Here is a 14,762-nt window from a genome sequence, read left to right on the forward strand (position 1 = left end):
GAAGATCACATCTCAGAGGAAACTTAAATAATTAATTTTGACTCAGTGTTGACATTTGGTCTCAGCTAAGCTGTTGGCGGAGGGTGTAGTCATCTAAAAAGTTCACTGGACTGTGAGGGCCTCTTTCAAGCTTACTCATGTGGAAGTTAGTAGAGAAACGTGCAGATCTTTCCACATGTCTGATTAATTGTAGAGGAATTTTAATTTAGAACATGGCTGTTCTGGCAAGAGATCACAACCAAAGGCCTTCTAAGTATGAGTGATCCAGCTGGAATACAAACACACATTTAATCCAGGAGACAGGGGCAAGCAGAAGTGAGTTCAAGTCTGGTATAGAACAAGTTTCAGGTAAAGAAAAGCTTAGATCCAGGCATGATGGTACACACTTTTAATCCCAAGCAATGAAGGTAAAGTTAGTTTGTAGAAGGAAGCACCCATGTTTGAAAGTGATGTCTACTTGAATGGCAGAAAGGTGCCAAGTCAGAGAAGATTTGACAGAATAGGATACACCCAACTCTCATGAGAAGAGAGAGGGAAGGGAAGCTACTTAAGGAGCAATGCAGAAAGAGAAGGCAGTTTGACCAGGACAGTAATAGACTCAGGTTGCTGACAGACAACTCAGGTGAAGATGGAGTGAACCAGAGAATGAGAAAGGGCCAGATTAGAAGAGATTGCTTGAGTCAGTTGGAGGCCAAGCAAAGCAATTCAGGGGCTGAGAGAAAGCCAGATTGAATAAATCACCTGGGAGAGGAATCTGAGCCAGAATTGCTGAGTTGAACCAGCCAGCCCAGAGCTCAGTAAGAACAAGAAAGGGTGAACTTATTAAGAGGTAAGTCACGGAGGCTGAAACATTCTAGGCCTAGGTTATATTGTAAGGAGGATAGAGGCTTCCAGGACTAGGCCTAGGTTAGCAGACAGAGGCAGTAATCCCCTGAGACAACAATTACTTAAGGCGAATAAAATTTCCTTTTACATTAATTGATTAACCTCATGGAATAACAGCTGAAGTCTCAAAAAATGAAATGAATAACAGCTGAAGTCTCAGAAAATGAAATGAAATGCTTTATTTTTGAGAAGCTTGAGTGACTGGAAGGGGTGTCTCCGAAGACACAATGCCAAACAACATAGACCTTTCTCTTTCTTCATATGGTGAACATCGGGTCTAAGTTTATTCAGAAAGCTAAAGAGACACATTTTGTCCCCTCTGGAATGGCAGGGTTTGCAGCAATTGTTGCATATGTGTTATACAAACTAAAGAGTGGGGGAATACAATGATGTCCATTCACTTAATCCACATGCACGTGGCTGCCCAGGGCTTTGTGGTGGGGGTCGTGACTCCTGGTATGGGGTATTCCATGTGTCAAGAATTCTGGGTCAAACCCAAGCCTTAGAAGAAGAGCAGCTGCTTTGGTCTGGGAAGTTAGATGTCTCATTTGAGGTTATATGTTGTGTCTATAATAAATAATGTGTGGGTTTAGATGAAAAAAAAGCTATATTTTTTTCATGTGTAATGCTTTCCAAAATCCATGTATTAAAGACTTCTCATTTTTATGGTGCTTTAGGAAGATAGAAGAACTTTCATTTCACTGAGCCATAGTGGGGGCTTTAATCATTGAGTGTCTGTGTTCTTGAATAGGATTGTGGGACACCAGGCTTTCCCTCTATTCTATTCATAGACATGAAATAATCTCAGGTGGCATTTTTCACGGCAGTGGATCCAGGCAATAACCACTTATTTTTTTCTGGATTGCATAGCCATCCTTCTAAGAAGGCTGTGAAGCCCTGTGCTGTGAAGCCCTGTTGTAACAGTGGCTGGCTTTCCTGTGAAGGGTATTGGGAATAAGAGAGAATTATGGAAAACTAAAGAAAAATCCAAGCTCCCTATTTGACTTGTTGATCAGCATGGTTTTTACCCAGATATTTTGTTTGTTTGTTTGTTTGTTTGGTTGGTTGGTTGGTTGGTTGTCTTTTGTCAGTGTGGTCCTTTTGGTGTCCCTTGTAATATATAATGATGACATGATTTGGAATACAAATGGCTTCTAGTAGGATAAAAATCTCAAGGACAAGTTTATTTGGAGTGTGATGGGTGATGGAGAAAAGAGCTCTTTATTTCTACATGGCTGCTAGGGTATGGATCACCTGGAAAGCACAGACAGAATCTGGATAAAAATACATTGTTACTCATTTCTGATGCCACATGGATATCTCAAGGGAGAATAATTACTTCTGATTTGGGATTGACTCAGAATTAGTTGTAAGAACCTCATGTTCTGTGACCTCTGTTATACTCACTGTCATAGTCTCTGAAACCGCTGTCCTACCACCATTAAATCATGTCCATCTCTGAACCAGGTGGCCCTTTTGGGAAAGTGAGCAATTTCATGAAGCTGCTCTGGACTTCAGGTGAGGTTTATTATCTCTTTGTAGGGATGCTGTAGAGACTCCATGGTATTGGAATCCAGCAGGTTTTAGCTTGGTGAGATCCAATTGTCAGCTCTGAAGTTTGAAAGAGAAGAATATGGTGCTTGTTGGTTCTACTATCCAAGAATCAAAGCAAAGACCTGGAATTAGGTTTCAAGTAGCTAGTGAATCATATAACCCATCCTACTCTCTCCAAGGATTAACATTCCTGTAGAAATTTACCAATCACAGCAGCACAATGGCTCCCCTAGGCCAGAAGGCCTCGCTGTGCTGCTTACAGCTCTAATAATTTGTAGAGATGCATGGCATGGTACTTGGAAGGCCCAAAAATTCAGTTAAAATTCAACAGTGTGTAAAAATTTTGCACATATACGTACGTATAGACCAAAGGATTCAGTATGATCCAGGAGAGCTAACACTGGGACACATGTAGGAACCTGATTTGAGAGGTCTGAGCCCAGTGATTACAAGAGCCCAATTGAACAGTTCTTTCTCCACCCTTTTAGGCCTCACAAAGGAGGTTAGACAAAAATTCAGCTTCAGCATCTGAATTCTGCAAAATCCTTTATATCAAGACAGTTCCATTAGTTTTGTAGAAGATTCCTCGTAGCAAAAATGATATCTTCATGATGGCTAGAAAGGCCTCTTTCACCTACAGTTAACAGGTGAAGTACAAGAAACTGGATTTTTTTTCTTGGGAGATTTTCTTATTCTAATTAGTAACTTTATATCCACACAAGGCAAAATTTGGAAGAGCTAGAAAAGTGGTTCATGTAAAGGGGGCTTGTATAGGGTGCAGCTCACTAAGTCATCTACACACTTGAGAAGCCTGCTATGGGGGAGGGGAGTGTAAGGGAATATAGGTATTTGCATGTCCAGAAATTTCAAAATCCCAGTTAGTCAGTCCAGGCAAATTGTCAACTGTCATTCAAAGGCAAATAGGAACTGGGAGTGTGGGAATACAGGCACACAGAAGAAAAAGTGTCCTCAAAATCTAAGACTGAGTTAGATAAGATTAGAGGTATACTATAAACTCTGGCATAGATTAGAACAACAGCTTAATTTATGGCCCTCAGGTTCAGGACCATTCTGTAGGACCCCTCTAACTTCTTTTTTTTTTTTTTTTTTAATTTAATACTTGTATTCCAGATTGGTATTTTGAAAACCTCGTCTGTGAATTATCAAAGGCAATTGCCAAAAACACTATTATCCATTGCACCCATCTAACTTCTTTAATGAAAATATAGGGGTGCTGCAAGAGAGTTATGGGGTGTAATAGTGAGTGAGAACTGTGTCAATGAGAGACTGGAAAAAATCTTCCTTTTTTCATGTGTCAAGAGTATAGGTGTCTTTGAGAGGAAAAAAACGTTAGAGTCCTTTGGGAAAAATGTGGTAGGAGTGGTTGTTAGTGAATGAGCTAGTGAAGATACCCCATACTTCAGGGTGAACTTGTGGGCAATGAAGACATGTATTGTAGCAAAGGCCTTTGAAGCCCCAGGCAGACGTGGCCCATCATGAGACAGGAGACGCAGTGCTGGGGATGTTACAAGTGCCCCGTGGGGTCTCAAAGAGTCTTTTTAGCTTTATGCTTTTGTTCGTTTGTTTTTCAAGACAGGGTTTCTCTGTGTAGCCCTGGCTGTCCTGGACTCACTTTGTAGACCAGGCTGGCCTCAAGCTCACAGAGATCCACCTGTCTCTGCCTCCCTGAGTGCTGGGGTTACAGGTGTGCTCCACCACCGTGCCCGGCTTCAAAGAGTCTTAATCAGACCTAAAATTTAGAATTCTATCAACCTCTAAAAGAAAATTGGGAAAATTTAGGATCAGGAAGGAATGAGTGAGAGGGTATTCTGCCATTACGTAGTTTAGAAGTGGTACCAGCCAGCTTGATCTGACATTGTTGTCATTAGCAGAGCAGAGAGCCAGAGACTAAAAGGTCAAATTGGAGAAGGTGATCAGGGGTCAACAATTTGCCCAGTGTCCGCAACAAAGTTAATTTTGCCACGTTGTCTCATCTAAAATTATCTAAGCTCACCCATAGTGGTAGAGAATGTGGGAGTTTTATGGTCTCAGGGCCCCAATAGCTCATAAAGAGATGGGAACTACCTTCCTTGTTGGGGTCCTTATTGTGCAGGGAGGAAGGAAGGGGATTTGTCCTTTCTCAGGTTTTACCTGAGCTTGGGGTCATTGGATGAGACTCCTGCCTATCATGGGGAAGAGGAGGGCATTCTTGCTTTAGTGTTCCCTGCTTTGCAAATTAGGCAGACCCTCAGGGACTCCTGTAGTCTGTGCTCCTTGCTGGCTAGCAAACTGATGATAGCAGGTGTCCTTTTGTGAGGCTTGGTTAATTCCCTTGCGGTGCACTGAGCGGCCAGTAGATGGCGGCCTAGGACTTCTTGAGATAGGTATAGAGGCCTGAAACACTGCTATTAACTTCTGGTGCCTCTTACCCATTTTTTTCCCCCCATACCCATTTCTTTTTCTCCCCTTGCTGTTTGGCGTTCCTGGCTCACAAAGCCTCCTCCCGATTATTAAAGGTCTTGAAAGTTCTGTTTAATAAAACAGATAAATAAATATAGGATTTCATGTGTGTGTGTGCTTGTCTGTAGTTTTGCCTAATGTTTGAAGAGGCTTTTTTTTTAATAAATATAAATCAAGGACGGTTCATCAATATGGACTCTGTGAGGACAGATTCTTGCATTTGTACATTATTTCAGCTCTTCTAGTGTAAAATTTGGAATACTTTTTGAAAAATATTTTTATTTTAATTTTTATTAATTACATTTTATTCACTTTGTATCCCCTCATAACCCCCTCTGTCCTCCCCTCCCAATCCCACCTTCCCTCCCCCTTCTCCATGCATGCCCCTCCCCAAGTCCGCTGATAGGGGAGGTCTTCCTCTCCTTCCTTCTGATCCTAGTCTTAAGACACTTTCTGCATCTTTTTCCTCAAATATAGTTAGTTAATAGTCTGATACATCCTCTTTCTGCTGCCTAGTTTATCACGCTTATCATCTAGTACTAATCATGTCCCCCCCGACACATAGACACACTTCATTTCCTACATTAGTGTCTGATGTGAGCAGTGGAGCTCTGTGTCAGGCCCACCTGAGAGCATACCCAAGCATGCAATAAAAACCCGGCATTGAGCTTTTCCTGGGGCTTTTCTAATGAAAGTGGCAAGGTTTTGGCTAAATGCCTTGGTTTGGTTGTATCTGGGACAGCTGAGACACGGGGAAAGGATCAGGTCTCAGGGACTGCTCAGAATCCCAACAGCCACCTTGAGAAGTAGAGAGATGTTTTCTGAGGAGAGGGTAGATAATTGAACTTTTCTCCAAGTTCCCAGTTTGGAATTCCCAAGTGAGTGTGTGATGGAGAAAGAACATTTAGATAACTAGGCAGAATAACTGGAGAGAATTCAACCAATGGAGATTGGAGAGGGTGAATAGAAAGAAGAGGAAAGGAAGGAGAGGGGAAAGCAGGAGAAGAGCTGTGATGTGGATGGGCATTTCAAGGCAGAGAAGCTGGAGACTTTGTAAGGACACCGAGCTCACAAAGCAAGGGTCATGAAAAATGTCCTCTGGATGGGTTTATAAGAGACAGATCAGTGTAAGAACTTACTAAGTTATATAGAGAATTCCTCCTGCATTGTATCGAGGGGTCCTGTGACAAGACCGTTAAGACCTAGTTAGAAGAAATCTCAAAATGTTTTTTTTTTTTCTAAATTAAGACAAAAGTGATGTAATTTCAGTTCATAGATACAGCTGAATTTGCAAGTTCTTAGCCTGGGAGCAAGGATAACGGACACTATTGCAGTGGAGAAGATGTGCTATTTATTATGTATTTGTTTATGTTGGGAGTTGGAAGGGCAAAGGTTGACTGCTTTTTGAGCATACACACCAAGAGCTCCTTAGAGGGTTAGAAGATTCAAGAGCCAGTGTGTATTCAACAGTGGTTTCTGCGCGTGCAGCGTTCCTGGTGGCCGGCCAAAGCTCTTGCCTAAGCCCTTGCTAACATCAACATTCTGGAGTGTCAACTGCAGCTCAGGCTTCACTTTGACAGTTTCACGGTGTCAACATTGTTTGTCCTTGTTCCTGGAGAGACACGAACAGATGTCTGCTCACCTCACATAGGAAAGTGATGACAGCCAAATAAGGACACCTCCCCCCAAATCCACCTTGGTTAACCAATGCACTTTGTTGGGGTGACTCAGAGGAGCAGAAATGGCTGGAGCAGAGCTGGGTCACCAGCTACGTACATGGCATTGGGTGTTTTCTTTTTCTTGTTCTGTTTAGGTGGAAAATGTTCCTCTGGAATTTGTGGGGTGCCTTTTCTTAGTATGCCACGTTATGCCTGATGTGAGAGTTTAGAAGTTAGGTTCACGTGGAAGCAGCGTTTTCAGCCTTTCAGATCACAGTAGCTGGACTGAAATTACAGTGCACATAGGAAAATGTAAGGATCAGAACAGGAATTGGGGTGTGTCATGCCTAAAAGTAGCCATTCTTAATGTGCTTTGCATCCAAAAATGCATAGCTGACCAAGGCTCACTTTTATGGACGCCACTCTAGAATGGGTTCACCTCAACAAGATCTCAAATGGCTCTCTTGGAGATAGTAGCTGATTTTCTCCCAGAAACTGAGGTAACAGGGAAGTCAGAATAGAATGAGGTAGGTCAGCAACAACTCACCAACACTACTCTGGGGAATGTCCCTTCATCTGTGCCAAGAAATATTTAAGTGCCGCTGGACTATGGGCCAGAGACACAGCTCCATGCCTCAAAATATGGTAGCTTGAGTTATTTTCTGTGAGCGCTCCTCAGGTGTAGGTCAGATTCGCGACTTTGTCATGAAAAATAATTTCTGAGTGACTAAGGATGAAACGCAGCCAGAACTTAGTATGGAGAGTTTTTTCACGTGGATTTGAGGATGGAAATAATAGACTCTCTAGGAAAGGCGTACACACAATTAAACATGGCTTTGGATTTCTCAAAAGAGAGAGATCTGTGCTTAAGTGTTTTTATAACAACTCATTGTATGATTGTGATGGCTTCCAAAGTTAAATCTTAAAGATGTACTAAGAATTTTAAATGAAACATATGGTAGTTTCTTGGGTACTATTAGAGTAGGATTAGAAATGATAAAGCTATAAAATTCATGTTACAAGCCTTACACACAGGAATATAGATGTGGTTATATTGTAAACAAAGCTCATCATCCTGTTTGTGAGATTCTCTGAAAACTGAAGGTTTGCACATGGGCAAAGAAGAGGCTGTGGTGAAAGGTCACATAGGCTTAGGCCTTAAACATTTTTATCTGAAATATCCCTATATAAAGGGAATACTGTCCCTGTAGGTGCTGGAATTATAGATGCTTAGCTGTCAAGAGAATTTGACAAGACTTCAAAGATGGGGAGAGGGTTCTCTTTTTACTTCCCTGGGAAGAAATTTTTTTCTTGTCTTTTCAATCCTGTGTCAAGTAGAGTGTAATATGATACTGTTAGAAATGAAGATCTCATTCAGCTACTTTGTAGTGTGATTTATTAATACAATTATTTTCTTATTGCTTATTAATATATAGGAAGGGAATAGATAATTGCGATCCATCCACAGTCTCAGCATCCATTGGGGTCTACATTATATTTGCCATAGGCAGAAGTATTTTCCTGTACATGCTGTCATAACAATTGTATTTCCACCTTAATTACTCTCAGTAACACTTTACATTGTCTGTACTCCAAACCAATAACTTAGAAATAGTAAGAACATGGAAGTGTAACCACGGTCCTGTGCTGCTGCCCTGGTAGAAGAGTGGGTATTCTGAAGAGACACTGTGTCTCTCCCGGGGCTATCAGTCCATCATCTTCTGTCCTTTGTGGAACTATTGTTTTTAATGGAGTTGCAGGAATCAGAACTTGAAGATATTTCCAAAGAAATTATAAAAAATGTTCCTACTTCACCTGTCAAAGTAATGGGCTTAAGAACAAAGGCCTCAAGTTCTGACTCAGTTCTTTTTCAAAGTAGGGGGAATCATTAGAACACCATTCTTTTTCCTTCGGTCAAAGTGAATAAAACATTCTCTGTGTACCAGAACAGAGATGATACCAGTAATCTGCAGTCTGTGGCCCCTTCATCCCAGGAAAGAAAAACACAACCAAATCCACAGTTAAAGGAGGTTTAAGTCTTGGTCTCCTGGCTTTCCGTTACACATAAGGAATGAAAGGAAGTAAATTATAGTTTTCCTTTGTGCCAATTTCACTTTCTGGTTTCTTCAGGATATAGGGAAACAAAGCAGTGAGTTTATGGACCTAAGAGCCATAGCAAATGAACTTGTTTTGTAAACTAGAAACCTTCTAAAAGAGGAAGGCCTGAGTGAGTGTGCACTCCCAGTCTGCCATATTTAATAAATAATCTCTATGTAAATGACCTTCTCTCCTGTACACTATTGCCTTGTTTCTTTCACGCAGTCCTTCTGATGGGAACAGCAGCCACCTAATGAGTTTCTATCACATCTACATCTGTTTATTCACCATGGTCACTACACATATCAAGTGAGAGTACATTGGTAGGTGATAGACAGGTGGTAACAGACTCAAAGCTCGTGGAGGATCTGTGCTTTCCTCATGATCATTGGCTGATAAAATAAAGAGCAGAGACTGCAAGGCTCTAATTGTTAATGGGCCCTGGAGGGCCTAAGAACCTCCATAGCTGAAAGAAACCAGCAAGTGGATTTTAGAAAAAAGATTTCCTTCAGGCTGAACATGGGAAAATGGGTAAAAATGGCCATTCTCAACAAAACAATGCTATTCATTTTCCAAACGGGAATGATCGAGGAGGTTTATGCTGCTGTGAATGTAAGATTTCTGTGCTTGGCATAGCTTTGTCTCTAGATCATGGATGATTTTGTCATTTCTGATTGGAAAATTTTATAGGGCAGACACATGCTCCACCTTTCAACTGAAAATTAACCTTGGACCATTTTTGTGTCCTGTTTACACACTGATTTTGCTAAAGAAAAGTGGTGACAGGTAAAATATATTTGGGGATGTGGAGGGGGCAAAGTGGGTAAATTGATTGCCACACAACCGTAAAGATGTGAGTTTGGACTCGTGGCACTCATATAAACTTGACTTAGCATTGGTCATACGAAACTAGTAGGACAGAGACAGGCAGACCCCTTGGGTTGTTGTCTAGCTAAGCCGAAAACTACAGGCTTGATGAGAGAGCCGGTTTCATAAAAGTAAGACAGAAAAACAAATGAGGAATACATCCTGACCCCAACCTCTGAGGTCCACACACACACACACACACACACACACACACACACACTAAACATAGTAATGTGAAGAGGGACTGCCTCTGACAAGAACTGACTGGCCTGCTCTTTAGTCACCTCCTCCTGAGGGGGAGCAGCCTTACCAGGCCATAGTAGAGGACAATGCAGCCACTTTTGATGTGAACTGATGGACTAAGATCAGAAAGGAGAGGAGAACCTCCCCTATCAGTGGAATTGGGGAGTGGCATGCATGCAGAGGGAGGAGGGAGGGTGGGATTGGGAGGGGAGGAGGGAGGGGCTTATGGGGGGATGCAGAATGAATAAAGTGTAATTGATGAAAAATTTAAAAAAAAAGGGAAAAAATAATTTAAGAACCTTAAATGACTTTCAAAAGTGGAGGAAAACATGGAGTTAGTCAATTTACATGGAGCATGTCTCGCCCCTGGGGGCAATGGTCTCCTGAACCTACTCAGACCTCGGACACCACCACTGCTAGTTCTAGAACTGATGCAGGATGTTCCAATGAGGGGGTTAAGGCTTCTCATAATATTTCCTATAAGCCCACACCTGTTTGTTTATATCCCCCATTTCTATTCATTATTAGCCAGATAGAGCCAAGTAATTGTGGTAATGATACTTGCTTTTTTGCCCAATGCTGGAATGCTAGTAAATTTACTAGCTGGTTACTCGCAAGCCTCGCTGGGTGCCTGTGCCCATTGATGCCCCTCATGCTATGACTCTCTTCAGACAGAAAAAGGATCTTGGAATTACAGTCGCCATTGTTACTGCCATCTCATTGGCAGCTGTTGGAGCTACCACCGGGGCATTAGCCATGAGTCATACTGTGCAGACTGCTCAGACCCTGAATAACCTTTTAGCCAATGTAGCTCATGCCTTAGATGTACAAAAAGGAATTAATGCTCAACTAAAAGGAGGCTTGATGGTGTTCAATCAGAGGATTGACCTCGTGAAGGAGCAAATGGATACCCTATGGCAAATCGCTCAACTTGGCTGTCAATGAAAGTATGCTGGACTTTGAGTCACTAGCATGTAACATGAGAATTTTCCCTGTGCTGAAAATCTGTCTAAACAATTATCTAGCTATATTTTAGGTAATTGGACTGGAGAATTCGATACTATGATGGAGCAGCTGAGAGTGGCCATTGTCACAGTAAATTCTACCAGAGTGGACGCAGGACTATCCACAGGATTATCATCATGGATTGCTGCAGCCATGAATCATCTGAAGGAATGGGCGGGCATGGGAGCGTTAGTAGGCCTTCTGGTGTTGGTCTCCTTGGTTTGCCTGTGGTATATATGCAAGATTAGAGTCTCACAACAGCTTAATGCAGCCATGACCATTCAGGCCTTTATAGCCATTTAAGCAGGACAGTCTCCCCAAGCATGGTTGGCTACCATAAAAAGCTAAAATGTTACGCTCAGGATGCGAGGCTAAGCACTGTACTAAGGGTCAGCCACTTTGCACCCAGAGAAGAGCATGTCTGATTGCATGTGGGTTGATGCCCCAGGTCCCGCCTCTGAGAAAAAGGTATCGGACGGGTCTGATGCTCTTTGGGTGGATGACACCTAAATGATCAGTACAAAGTCCCAATTTATTTCTAATATCAGAGATCAGACTTCTACTCTTGCCTGATGTGTCTAAAACAAAAAAGGGGGAACTGTAGAGAGCTGCGTAATGCTATGCCTTAAAGATGGAGCTGGTCTCCGCCTTCCACCTTCCCAATGGTGAGTGCTCTCTGTTAGGAACAACTCCACATTTGGCAAAGGCTGAGGATCTGGCTTGCTTCCATGTATGTGGACCTATCTGCATTGCCCACGTGGCAAGCTGGGGTTGGCTACCCAGAGGCTATTTAAGCTGTGGGCTGGCTTTCCGCAGGGTCAGATGATTGTTCAAGGTTCCTGAATAAACTGCATTGAAAAAAAAAAGTTTAAAAGAAATAACAAAATTTCACCTTCTTTAGACATGAAGAGCCTCATAAAAAGACCAGATGAAAAGAAGAACAATGAGTTAGCAGTTAGCCCTTTTGAGTTCCAGCAAGGGATGCTTACTTTTATAAATTCATTTTAATTCTGTCCTAGTTTAATTCTTCACACCCTGCTATATTGTTGCCTTTTTCCAGGTTAAAAGGCTGGAATGGGCCTGCCAGTGGATAGGAAAATGATTTCCGAGAAAGCCATCTGTCCCAAGGATGTTAAGAGACGGTATAAAGACTATTAAGGAAACTGTGACAATGGTCTGTTTGGCTTTTGCCCGAGTTCACGGTGGGGCAAACACCTTGCCTTGTACTACAGCGAGCTTCTCTTCTATACTGTAATCTGTATGATTCATCTGAATTCTTTCCACAAAGATAACAAAGACTGGGAAGCTAAGGGAAGGCCGCAGAGAGATGGCAGCATGAAAGTCACATGCCTCTTCCTTCAAAACACAAAGCTTTTTATAACTTAATAAATGAAGGTCAGACCTGAACATAGGGTTAAATTCTGATCTTATTTTCCTCAGGGTTTTATTGTCCATGTCTTCTCCTTTTTTCTAATCCTTGTTACAAAGATAACTCATCACAGTTTCTCAAGAATGCCGTACTTAGCCTTCTAAAACCTCTGTATCCTGTCTCTAAGAAGCTAAAAACTTTGACTATATCCTGAGCTAATTCCTGTTTGTCTTTCCGTTCATCCATTGAAGCTAAGACTACAACAGATGCTCCAGACATGGGAATGCATAGTTCTCGATACCATTCCATCATAGCACTGAAAATTTATAACTCAACATTTAATCACTCTGTATACTACAGATAGCATTACATTTCATGTGACCTGAAGTTATACTGTTCCATTTGCTACAGAATTTTGACCTGACTAATTGCCCAGACATCAACAAATACTTGTTAACTGATAAGAATTTTGCAAAAGAAAAAAATGAAATTGTCCCAGTTTAGTACCTTTCACAACTACCTCTATATCCTACTATGCAATGTAATGACTGTTCCTAAAACTCAGCGTGTATACTACAAAACAAACAAACAAACAAACAAACAAAACAAAACAAAACAAAAAAAACAAAAAAATCATCATTCCCTGTTTACTCACTGGTAATTATACCAGGGTTGAATGTAATTAAATGATTTTCTTGTGTATTCCCTTTTCCTAAAATAACCACTTTATCACCCATTATGTCAACATAGAGCTGGTATATGTTCTTGTACAAGCTGACATTTTAGAACTAAACCATTTCATCTACTTAATTTCAAAATGCATTGAAGACTTATTTCATTTCAATTTTTTTGTTTGTATGAGTGTGAATGTGTGTGAGCATGGGTGCCCTGTGTGAAGTTGTGTGTGTTAGCATGGGATCATGCATGGTTACTCTTGGATGTCAGAGGCTTTAGATCCTACTAGATTACAGTTCCAGGAAACAAACTCAGGTACTCTGTAAAGCTATATGTGCACGTAGCTGTTGAGACTTCTTTCCAGGACCACAGGAAAAGGAAAAGAATCTATCTATCTATCTATCTATCTATCCATCCATCCATCCATCTATCTGTCTATCTTTGTTTGTTGTGTGTGTTTTTTTTTTTTTTGAGATAGGGTTTTTTTTCTGTGTATCCTTAGCTGTCCTGGATTCACTTTGTAGACCAGACTGGCCTTGAACTTACAGCAATCTTCCTGCCTCTGTCTCCCTGAGTGTTGCGATTGTAAGTGTGTGCCATCATGCCAGCAAAAGAAATAATTAAAAAAGATGGTTAAATATATATGTATATATGTGTGTGCATACATATATATGTACATTATATATATGTATATTACATATTTATTTTATGTTATTTGATTAATATTTTTCTAAAATATCTCAATTGATTCATCACTAAGCCACTATTATACATGGAATGCACTGCCAAAGTCATAGGAAAAATCATTAAAGCTTTGTCCTACCACACATATTGTAAAAAAGGACAGGACATTGTAATGCAGATTTGCTACAGTATTCTATTTCAAATAGAAAGCTCCTAATAAATATCATTTTCTTTCCCATAAAAACAACAGCAAAACTGCTTTGATTTATAATGTCCAAACACTATCACAGTAAGATAAAAAGCTCTTTGAGCTAACAATCCCAACCATTTGACATCAGAATGCTTCAAATTACCAACAGGAGCAGGAAGCAAGCCGCTATAAATATTAGTTATGCTAAGGAAAATTAAAACTATTAGGTATCATTGCTGAAAGATGTTTAAATGTATTTGGCATTTAAGAACGATTATGTCTTTTAGAGTTTCGATAAAAATTACGACTCTATAAACTATTTAGAAGCATATTAAAGACCATTTTTTGTTTGTTCGTTTGTTTTATTATTTCAAGATAAGTTTTCTTTGTGTAACTCTTGCTGTCCTAGACTTGCTTTGTAGTTCAGGCTGGCCTTGAATTCATAGAGATCCCCTTGCCTCTGCCTCCTAAGTGCTGAGATCAAAGGCGTGTGCCATTATGTCCTGATTAAAGGTTGTTTTAAACTACAAAAATACTAAATGAAATAGTTTCATATTATTTGCTTTCAGAATGAAGTCTGGGAATGAAAAAAAACATATGTACAAGATACCATTTGATATATATTATGCATTGTATTAAATCATTTTCTTATCAAGTGAGACTTCTCAATGATAGACAAATATTTAATTTATATGTATTTCTCTTTCAATAATATTTACAAAATAAAATAAGGACAATATAATAAAGAGCAAGCATCTTTAATAAATAATATACATTCAACCAAGGACCATGTATGGATATAACCTAGAACCTCCACTCAGATGTAGCCTGTGGTAGCTCAGTAACCAATTGGTTTCCCAAAGTGAGGGGAACAGGGACTATTTCTAACAGGAACTCAATGACTGGCTCTTTGGTCTCCCCACCCCCGAAGGGAGGAGCAGTCCTGTTAGGCCACAGAGGAGGGCTTTGCAGCCAGTCCTGAAGATACCTGATAAAACAGGATCAGATGAATGGGGAGGAGGTCCCCTCTATCAGTGGACTTGGAAAGGGGCACGGTGGAGATGAGGGAGGGAGG

The 14,762-nt window shown here is 40.8% G+C and overlaps 1 pseudogene; it reads left to right on the forward strand.

The window, feature by feature from the left end:
- The first annotated feature begins 1,112 nt into the window (after positions 1-1,112).
- LOC110542704 (HIG1 domain family member 1A, mitochondrial-like) lies at positions 1,113-1,391 on the forward strand (annotated as a pseudogene).
- The last annotated feature ends 13,371 nt before the right edge of the window (positions 1,392-14,762 follow it).

Source organism: Meriones unguiculatus, chromosome 2, assembly GCF_030254825.1.
Source record: "Meriones unguiculatus strain TT.TT164.6M chromosome 2, Bangor_MerUng_6.1, whole genome shotgun sequence".
NCBI classification, from domain to species: domain Eukaryota; kingdom Metazoa; phylum Chordata; class Mammalia; order Rodentia; family Muridae; genus Meriones; species Meriones unguiculatus.